We start from the raw sequence: 10,976 nt of genomic DNA, 5'->3' as shown, positions 1-10,976 counted from the left end.
AGTAAAAACTCTAATCCTGTTGTCTTCTCTCCTTTGTCTGATATTTTTTAAGTGTTTTAGGTTGCCTGAACCTGACAGTAACATTTCATCTTTGCACTGGCTGGTATGGAGGAGTTGCCTCTTAATCCCTGTATTCATTGGCCGTGCGAAGAGGATTTCAAATGGGCCGAGGCCATTTCTGCTTCTGACCCTAGCTCTCATGTGCATCAAAACAATCGTAGTTCTTTTGTCCAAATTAAACCAGTTTCCTCATAACATTACACCCACGCTCTTCAGGGCTGTGCTCACGAAAGGTGTACCATTGTTAAATGAGATTTTTACGGTGGCCCTGAAGGGCAAACTACACCAACAAAAAGGAAAACACAACGACAAAAAGAAAAACACAACGACAAAAAGAAAAACACAACGACATTAACAAAAACACAACGACAAAAAGAAAAACACAACGACATTAACTCCTAACGGAAAGGGTTGGTACATGCTATGACAAGGATAATTGCTGATTGGACAAAAGCACGTCCGTCTTTTTAACAGGTGGGAAAGGCTGCTTTACGCCATACCAGGTAGTTTACGACTCGGACAGACTACATTTAGCATCAGAAGGTTAATAACGAAGATGTATTGCCCTTATTGTGGCAAAAAGGTCCCTGAAGACCTCGAACGGCCTAACTTTTGCTGTGGTTGTGGCAAGGGGCTTCACGAGATGCTTGGTGTTGAACCCACCAACGGACAGCCTTCAGGTAAGTTAATGTAACGTTAATTATTGCTAATTTAGTAGTGAATGGGTTTCTCGGACCTGGTGGTCCGCAGGCTACATGGTTCTGAAAAAATGAACAAAAATGTTGAAAATGATATACTCTGGCACTTTATTGGCGTATAGCCGGCAATATAGAGTATCGTAGAGTACGACGTGACTAGGGGGAAGGTAGGACATTTCTCTCCGTTTGATAACTTTAGAAGTAGTAAAGTAAGGTTAGGCTTGCTAATTTAAAAAACGAGACAAAAGAGAGCCCAGCAACAGGGAGCGTTGAGTGAAGGTAGTGGGAATGGCATTACATGTTCTTTTTAGATGTGTTAAAATTGTACGTCATTACATTTGTACTGAAAAATGTACTGTACTGCTACGCTGACAGCCAACTGCGCGGTAGTTAGGAGTTTCAATTAACGTTATGTCTACTGCTCGGTCTTTACCCTGCCAGCTAACGTTAGTAAGTCAACCTGGATGTCCGAAACCTGTGTGAACTTTAATTTTGTAACCAGGTAAACACAAGCCAGGAGTTTGTGTTTGAAAACAGCTCATGTCTCCCACCCGTACTGGAAACAGTTATAGGGGAAAACCCTGCGTAGTCTAGCCATGCATTTTGTTTATACCGCTATTGTCGTATTTATGCATCTGTAATAAGAACGCATTTTTCGTTTGCTTCCCTGTAGTATCACAGAAACCTCAATCAAATCCAACCCCATTGATGAAAACCTTCCTGGAATACAAGAAGAAAAAGGCAGAGGAAAGGCAAAAATTTTGCTTTAGTAAAATTGGGATGAAAAAAAAAGGAAAAGAGGAATGTTCAGGTAAGAGTAAGGTCACAACAGGTAACCCTCTAAACATGAGCCTCATAGGGTCAATTTAATGACAACTGATATATTTGTATAAATATATAATTGTTTAAAATCTATACATATATATACACTAATAGGCTCGTGTGTTGTAGTCAATTAACTCTCAAAAAAGCATTGAATTTCTTGTTTTACATTTTTTTCAACTGATTTCTGATCATGAATATCAAATGTGTAGGCTACTGTGGAAGAGAAATTATTTTTTCAAAGCAATTATATGGCCAAGATCAACCATAAGTTTTTTGTTTTCCAAAAGTACCTCCCAAATCTGCCATTTACTAGATTAAGTAAAGATCCATTTAGCATCTAAATGTAACATATGCCAGCCTTGTGACAGCAAAACGATCACTTTTGAATTAAGCATTGCTCTTTAATCCAGATGTAGAATCACCCTCCGTTTTCTATTGCAGATCAATCTTGGCTTGATGACTGCTCAGAAATGTGGTCTGAAGCCACTACGTGGGAAAACACTTTCCTTGACAACAGACCCTGACAGCACTGCTCAAAGTCTTCTTCATCAGGCTGTGAAAAAAATGAGGGACTTCAACAAAGATTTGGATGAAGGACCCTTCATCCTTCTTTATCTGGATGGATCTGAAGTCATCAATACCCCTGGGACACAAAGACCTTTTATTCTAAAAGAATACAAGGCAGAACTAGGCAAGACATACCAACGAATCACCATTTTCATCTGTTCTAAGAAGGACTTTGAAGAAGGTATGTGTGTTTTTTTTTCATCTGTAACTCCTGTGCCTAGTTGTTTTACCTCTAAGAGAGACTGTAGCTAGATAATGAAGTAAAAAAACAAAGTATCCAAGAAATTGCTGAGTGTAAAGCTATGTTTGCTCAAGCAGAGATCTGACATTGAGCTAAAACCAGCTGCTTCTGGCACAGTGTGTCAAGGCGACTTTCCATTCGACACTTTCTCTTGGATTTAGCTACTTTTTAAATTTTTATCATTAAATGAAAGTGGAGTGGTGGTGGCCACCTTGTGGTTAGGGATCTGGGGTTCAAAATGGAACACTGGTTATGAGTTTGATCAAATGACAGCCACCATTCTGCTCCTGAGCAAGGCAGTTAGCCGTTATCACTCCCTGTACATAAGCGTGTCTGTTAAATGATGTATTATTGTAAATAATGACTACAGTTAAGACTTCAATGCCAGCGTGAATCGTTTTGTGTTTTACAGTTGGAGAAGTGGCAGACATTTCTGACTCCGACTCTGAGATTTTCATAAACAGACCCACAGACGTTGATCTATCTGACACACTGGTGAGTGCAACACATTTATTTATTTGAAATGAAACTTTTTGAAAGATATTCAGTAGTGGTTGGGATTTTCAATGGTCGATACTGATATTTAGAGAGCTGAGCAGCTGATTACCCATATATATATGAAGTTACAACATTGGTCCGCAGAATTCTACTACTTTCTGTATCCATTTCAAATTAAAAGACCCACATGTCGATCATGTTAGGTTTTGATCTGGTCTTGTTGTTTATTGCCCTAATGAGAGGATTATCTCAAAATGCCAGATTAATCGGTTTCCCACTAGTATTAGGAAATTAAGTTTTGTATTTTCATATGTAATGTGTTATTGTTTTTTGTTTTACTACAGCTATTCAAACCTCAGCATGAAAGCAGCCCTATACCAGAAGTTCCAGAAACGGGGTAATTGTATTTTTTGCTCTTACTAGATGCATGTTTTTAGTTTGTCTGTAGAGAAGTCTGCAATATATTGTGATTGGACCCTTGCAACATTCTGTTGTGCTACTTTTCACATCAAAGCGGATTCACCTGCACATCTTGCCCTCTCCTAAACCAGATAAGGGTGTAATGGAAGAGGTAGTTAGGCTGATTTTATTGTTTATAATCAATGTAAAACCTTATAATTACACATTTTAGTACTATTAATACATTAGTTACAGACAACTGATTACTGTAGACACTGTAGACATTGCTATTAGACTATTAGGTTGAATCAAATCAAAAAACTATTACTATTAGACATTACTGTATTGTAATGTACAATTACTGCACAGCTTTCACACAGTATCTAATATATTCTTTTTTCCATATTTATGCTGACATGTTAATCCCATATCAGGTGGTTATTTCGGATACTGATGACCCATTGGAATGCAACTCTGCAGGACGAAAGAAGACTACTTCAAGGTAGTGAAGTAGCCATTGGGTCTTTTGTCATATTATTACAGTAGGCAGATACCCTACATTAATGATCAATGTTTAGTGTTGCAGATGCAGCCCTTGCCACTGCGACTACTGTGAAGACAATGGAAAACACATTGTACAGGTAGTGTTTCTTTTTCGGGTTTCAACACTCACTGTCATGTATCTAACCATAAATTGTTAATAGATAAGAGATTCATATATTTGTTATTTGCAGCAAGTACACACAGCTGTATGCTCCCATTGTAATTGAGGATGACGAGGACGATAGTCAAAATTGTGATGTTGTACCCATAAGCACTGACCCCGCAAAAACAGCCAAGTAAGTATTATTGTCTGCAATTTTGTGAACTTTCAATTTTGTGTCTTATTAGAGGTAATCTTTGAACCTTTTTTAATACCATTGTGAAGTCAATATTGAAGATCTTTAAAAGGACCACATCAGTGCTTTTGGACATGGCAAGCTATATACCATGTTTAATGAAAAACCTACACCAGTAAAAAAAATAAAAAAAATAATAATTAGAAGAATGAACATTTTACTGAAGTAGGAGACATCTTGTGTAAAGGAGTTCAGCAAGAAGTTCAGACTAATGTTTAACTTGGTAATTTATCTTTTTTGTGGAAAAACCTGGTCAAATGCAAAATAATACTCTATAGTGTTAAACATAATGGAATGCATTTTTCCACTCTTTTCTGTACATTGTAAAAATTAATTTTATAAAACACGAAAACATTTTCCATAGCATCTTGGAGAAGTGATGAAGTATTTTATATATTTTTATTCTATTCTATTCTGTTCTGTTTCTATTGTCATAGGGACACAGGTATATCTGCAGCCATGGTCATTGCGGAATTAGCAGATGCCATTGACCACAAAACTGTCAGCAGATTCAATATCACACGCTCAAATGTTTGGGATGGAGCATTCAGAGGATTCAAACGCTCAAGCTTCTCCGAAAAATCGGATTTACTTGTGAAGTTCAGTGATGATGCAGGCTCCTTTGAGGAAGGAATAGACACTGGAGGTCCAAAACGAGAATTTCTGACACTTCTAATGAGCCAGTTGCAGTCTCGACCCATTTTTCAAGGACCCCCGGAGAGTCGGTACTTGGTGTACAATGCTACAGGTTTGTTGTCAGCCCCAGACCTTCAATAGTTTAATGTAAGACAGTAAACAATGTGTGAATCAAATTTTCAGGTGCTTTACTTTCTGATTCCTACAGATACTGAATTTATACTTGTTGTAATGTGATGTACTGTAGCTACCTGACTCAATGAAGGTTGTTTTCCACCCTGTACATCCCCCAGCAATCAGAGAGGATGAGTATTTCTTGGCAGGGAAGATGATAGCTGTGTCTGTAGTTCATGGAGGACCAGGCCCACATTTTCTCTCTAGGGACCTGGTGAACCATATTGTTGGACAACCTGGTTTCTGTGCTAATGTGAAGGATGTGACAGATGATGAGATAGGGAGAGCTCTTAATGAGGTATGACATCGAGACTACACTGGTCATTGTCATGAATGTATTGTTTACTGAAATGCTTAGCGCAGTACTTCTAATAGAGTTTACAGTAGAGGCCCTCATGCAAATGTGTGTGCAGAAACACTATAATACTCAAATTATGTATGCATTACAAAAAACATTGAAACTACATTTGAAAGGTTTATGTTGTCTTGGCCTTATAATATAATTTATCTGAATTGGCTGGGTTAGGGTTAGGGTTAGGGCCCCTCCCTGAGCTACTACCTTACCGTGGTGGAGGGGTTTGAGTGTCCCAATGACCCCAGGAGCTCAGTTGTCGGGGGCTTTATGCCCCTGGTAGGGTCTCCCATGGCAAACAGGTCCGGGGGGAGGGGCCAGACAAAAGGTAGCTCAGAAAACCCCGATGATGAATACGACTATTGGTTTTTCGTGTCCCTCGCCCGGACGCGGGTCACCGAGGTCCCCCCCTGGAGCCAGGCCCGGGGGCGGGGCTCGGAGGCGAGCGCTTGGTGGCCGGGCCTTCCCCCATGGGGCCCGGCCGGGCATAGCCCGAAGAAGGGACATGGGACCCCTCTCCCACAGACCCACCACCAGTGAGAGGGGCCAAAGGGGTCGGGTGCGCTGTGAGCTGGGCAGCGGCCGAAGGCGGGGGACCTTGGCGGTCCGATCCTCGGCTGCAGAAGCTAGCTCTAGGGCCGTGGAACGTCACCTCTCTGGTGGGGAAGGAGCCTGAGCTGGTGCGTGAGGTTGAGAAGTTCCGGCTAGATATAGTCAGCCTCACCTCGACGCACAGCAAGGGCTCTGGAACCAGTCTCCTCAAGAGGGGTTGGACTCTCGTCCACTCTGGAGTTGCCACTGGTGTCAGGCGCCGGGCAGGGGTGGCAATACTTATTGCTCCCCGGCTTGGTGCCTGTATGTTGGAGTTTACCCCGGTAGACGAGAGGGTGGCCTCCCTCCGCCTTCGGGTGGGGGGACGGATCCTGAATGTTGTTTGTGCCTACGGTCCAAACAGCAGTTCAGAGTATCCAGCCTTTTTGGACTCCTTGGAGGGGGTGCTGGAAAACACTCCCCCTGGGGATTCCCTCGTTCTGCTGGGGGACTTCAACGCCCATGTTGGTAGCGACAGTGAGACCTGGAAGGGTGTGATTGGGAGGAACGGCCCCCCTGATCTGAACCCGAGCGGTGTTCTGTTGTTGGACTTCTGTGCTCGTCACGGATTGTCCATAACGAACACCATGTTCAAGCATAAGGGTGTCCATATGTGCACTTGGCACCAGGACACCCTAGGCTGCAGTTCGATGATTGACTTTGTAGTCGTGTCGTCGGACTTGCGGCCGCATGTCTTGGACACTCGGGTGAAGAGAGGGGCGGAGCTGTCAACTGATCACCACCTGGTGGTGAGTTGGCTCCGATGGTGGGGGAGGATGCCGGGCAGACCTGGCAGGCCCAAACGCATTGTGAGGGTCTGCTGGGAACATCTGGCAGAGTCTCCTGTCAGAGAGAGTTTCAACTCCCACCTCCGGGAGAGCTTCGACCATGTGCCGGGGGAGGCGGGGGACATTGAGTCCGAGTGGGCCATGTTCCGTGCCTCCATTGTTAAGGCGGCCGACCGGAGCTGTGGCCGCAAGGTGGTCGGTGCCTGTCGGGGCGGCAATCCCCGAACCCGCTGGTGGACACCGGCGGTGAGGGATGCCGTCAAGCTGAAGAAGGAGTCCTATAGGGCCTTTTTGGCCTGTAGGACTCCGGAGGCAGCAGACGGGTACCGGCAGGCCAAGCGGAATGCAGCTAGGGCGGTCGCTGAGGCAAAAACCCGGACATGGGAGGAGTTCGGTGAGGCCATGGAAAAAGACTTCCAGACGGCTTCGAAGAGATTCTGGACCACCATCCGGCGTCTCAAGAGGGGGAAGCACTGCACCGTAAACACTGTGTACGGTGGGGACGGTGTGCTGCTGACCTCGACTCGGGACGTTGTGGATCGGTGGAAGGAATACTTCGAAGACCTCCTCAATCCCACCAACACGCCTTCTGGTAAGGAAGCAGGGCCTGGGGGCTCGGGTGTGGGCTCTCCTATCTCTGGGGTGGAGGTCGCCGAGGTGGTTAAAAAGCTCCTCGGTGGCAGGGCCCCGGGGGTGGATGAGATCCGCCCCGAGTTCCTCAAGGCCCTGGATGTTGTGGGGCTGTCATGGTTGACACGACTCTGCAGCATCGCGTGGACATCGGTGGCAGTGCCTCTGGATTGGCAGACTGGGGTGGTGGTCCCTCTTTTTAAGAAGGGGGACCGGAGGGTGTGTTCCAATTACAGGGGAATCACACTCCTCAGCCTCCCTGGTAAGGTCTATTCGGGGGTGCTGGAGAGGAGGGTCCGTCGAATAGTCGAATCTCGGATTCAGGAGGAGCAGTGTGGTTTTCGTCCGGGCTGTGGAACAGTGGACCAGCTCTACACCCTCTGCAGGATCCTTGAGGGTGCATGGGAGTTTGCCCAACCAGTCCACATGTGTTTTGTGGACTTGGAGAAGGCATTCGACCGTGTCCCTCGGGGGATTCTGTGGGGGGTTCTCCGGGAATACGGGGTATCGGACTCCCTGATAAGGGCCGTCCGTTCCCTGTATGACCATGTCAGAGCTTGGTCCGCATTTCCGGCAATAAGTCGGACTTGTTTCCGGTGAGAGTTGGACTCCGCCAGGGCTGCCCTTTGTCACCGATCCTGTTCATAATTTTTATGGACAGGATTTCTAGGCGCAGCCAGGGTGTAGAGGGGGTCCGGTTTGGTAGCCTCAGGATTGGGTCACTGCTTTTTGCAGATGATGTGGTCCTGTTGGCTTCATCAGACCGTGACCTCCAACTCTCACTGGATCGGTTCGCAGCCGAGTGTGAAGCGGCCGGGATGAGAATCAGCACCTCCAAATCCGAGGCCATGGTCCTCAACCGGAAAAGGGTGGAGTGCACTCTCCGGGTCGGGGATGAGATTCTGCCTCAAGTGGAGGAGTTCAAGTACCTCGGGGTCTTGTTCACGAGTGAGGGAAGGATGGAACGGGAGATCGACAGGCGGATCGGTGCGGCGTCTGCAGTAATGCGGACTCTGCACAGATCCGTCGTGGTGAAGAGAGAGCTGAGCCGAAAGGCGAAGCTCTCAATTTACCAGTCGATCTTCGTTCCTACCCTCACCTATGGTCATGAGCTTTGGGTAGTGACCGAAAGAACAAGATCGCGGGTACAAGCGGCCGAAATGAGCTTCCTCCGTAGGGTGGCTGGGCTCTCCCTTAGAGATAGGGTGAGAAGCTCAGTTATCCGGAGGGAGCTCGGAGTAGACCCGCTGCTCCTCCACGTCGAGAGGAGCCAGATGAGGTGGTTCGGGCATCTAATTAGGATGCCTCCCGGACGCCTCCCTGGTGAGGTGTTCAGGGCACGTCCCACCGGTAGAAGACCTCGGGGAAGACCCAGGACACGCTGGAGATACTATGTCTCTCGGCTGGCCTGGGAACGCCTCGGGGTCCCCCGGGAAGAGCTGGACGAAGTGGCTGGGGAGAGGGAAGTCTGGGCTTCCCTGCTTAGGCTGCTGCCCCCGCGACCCGACTCCGGATAAGCGGAAGAAGATGGATGGATGGATGGATGGATGAATTGGCTGTTATATATATTTCTTTCACTGTGTGTTGGTCTGTCTGTCTCTCTCTTGCTCTCTCCCTCTCCATGTCTCTGTCTCCCATTCAGATTGAGCTGGCAGATTCTTTGGCGTCTCTGCAAGACGTATTCTGAAGCACAGCTCCTTGCTTCAAACTGCTGGATGCTTCAGGCCTGTCAACTCTGTGGAAGACAGACACACAGTTGTGGCAGAATACATTTAAGGTATTCTGCATCATTGACAGAAATTACAGCGCAATTGAAAGGTAAGGCTGGATGTTTTTTGAATGATTGTGTTGAATGGGGCGAAGTTAATCATCAAAATCCAATAGGGCTGCTACTACTTCAAATAAATAATAAGGACAATGTCATATATCATTTTCATTTCAGCGGCCATGTTATCAGGTTAGAGCAGCCACACTGCCTGCATGAGATGTGTCTCTGATGTGCCTATGTTAATGAAAATTAAGACAATATTCAGAAAATCTGTGAAGCAGTATGCAGCGTGTTTCAGGGCTAAAACAATGGTAAATGGACTGTACTTATATAGCCTTTCTAGTCTGTGCGACCACTCAAAGCGCTTTACATCATATGTCATTCACCCTTTCACACACTGATAGCAGGGGCTATCACGCAGGGTGCCAACCTGCTCATCAGAGGAGTCAAACCATTCATACACATTCATACACCGTTGGCACAGCAATATGTCCTTGGTCAAAGCGTCTTGCCCAAGGACACATCGACATGTGGACTGGAGGAGCCGGGAATCGAACCACCAATCTTCCAATTGAAGGACGACCGCTCTACCTCCTGAGCCACAGCCGCCCACTGTACATGGCCTGAAATAATATACCTACAGTAATTACCTTGTATGTTGTAACAAAAAAATGTATGATGAGTTTTACTGCCTGCAACTATTCACTAATCTGTATCCTTTAATAGATTCAAACAAGGACTAGCCAGCCTTCACTTTCTTGATGCCCTTTGCCAACATCCCAGTGTACTGGCTCCAGTGCTGTGTCACATGGACAAGAGGCTGACTGCTACAGAACTTGAAGAACTCTTTAGGCCACAGCTCAGTCTAGCAGGAAGCAGCAGGAGGACAACAGAAAACTTGGCACTCAGTTTCTGGGGAGACTATATTATGGACTGTGAAGGTTTGTGAGGAAAATACTGTTCTGATAAGATAATAAAATCTGATTTTACATGATTGGAAATGTATCTAATGGCTGCTCTTTTTACAGAACAAGGACCTGTGTCACTGGAGGAGGTGTTCATGTTTCCACAGGCCTGAAGTCAATCCCACCTGCTGGAATGACACCCCGTCCATGCATCACATTTACACAGGAGTCCATGTATCCCTTAGCGAATACATGCGCCAACACAATCACACTTCCACTCTTGCAAACATACAATCTTTTCAAAGCAAATATGGACTTCGGTATTCTGAACTCGCCAGGTTTTGGAATTCTCTGAAAAGTGTGGAAGTTACCAAGTAGAAAGGGCAAGAAAGTTCAATGTTCAGCCTGGCTTGGTCTTTTGTGTCAAACTTCCTTTCCAAAATTTTGAGAACCGAGTAAAGTCAGTTTACTTGACCTAATTTTCTAGTCAACACTCCACTGTTTCAAGTGAGTGAGGAAAAAGGCAAGGTATGCATTGATCATGCTGTTTCATATGGTGTTTATTGTACTTAACAGTTGCAATAAACAAGTTGGTCAGATTGTGTTCTGGTGAATTGAGTCAATGTTTGTATATTGGTCCATATTTATAGCCCAGCTATTTCCTTCAGAGTAATGTACAGTTCTGAGGCTGACTCCCAATCATGTGGCTGCTGTAATCCATGTTGTTCTACAGCCTGTTGTAGATAATCCTGAATGTCAGGATCACTGCATAGATGAATCCTTTGTCTTGACTCAGGAAACATATTTAGTTCCCCGTCTTCAACAGCCAATCCACAGTCCCTTGAACCAAACCTGCAGAGTGAAAGAACTATATAATTCAAAATGAAAGGAAAACATGTCCCTAGGATTTGGAAAATGCAGTTTCAAATTATTATTCTTACTTTG

The 10,976-nt window shown here is 45.4% G+C and overlaps 1 pseudogene; it reads left to right on the top strand.

Moving 5' to 3' along the window:
* Nucleotides 1-616: 616 nt before the first annotated feature.
* On the top strand, nucleotides 617-10,075 carry LOC128382395 (G2/M phase-specific E3 ubiquitin-protein ligase-like; annotated as a pseudogene).
* Nucleotides 10,076-10,976: the final 901 nt, after the last annotated feature.

The sequence above is a fragment of the Scomber japonicus genome, chromosome 21 (assembly GCF_027409825.1).
Source record: "Scomber japonicus isolate fScoJap1 chromosome 21, fScoJap1.pri, whole genome shotgun sequence".
NCBI lineage: Eukaryota > Metazoa > Chordata > Actinopteri > Scombriformes > Scombridae > Scomber > Scomber japonicus.
This window is presented reverse-complemented; position numbering and strand designations above follow the sequence as displayed.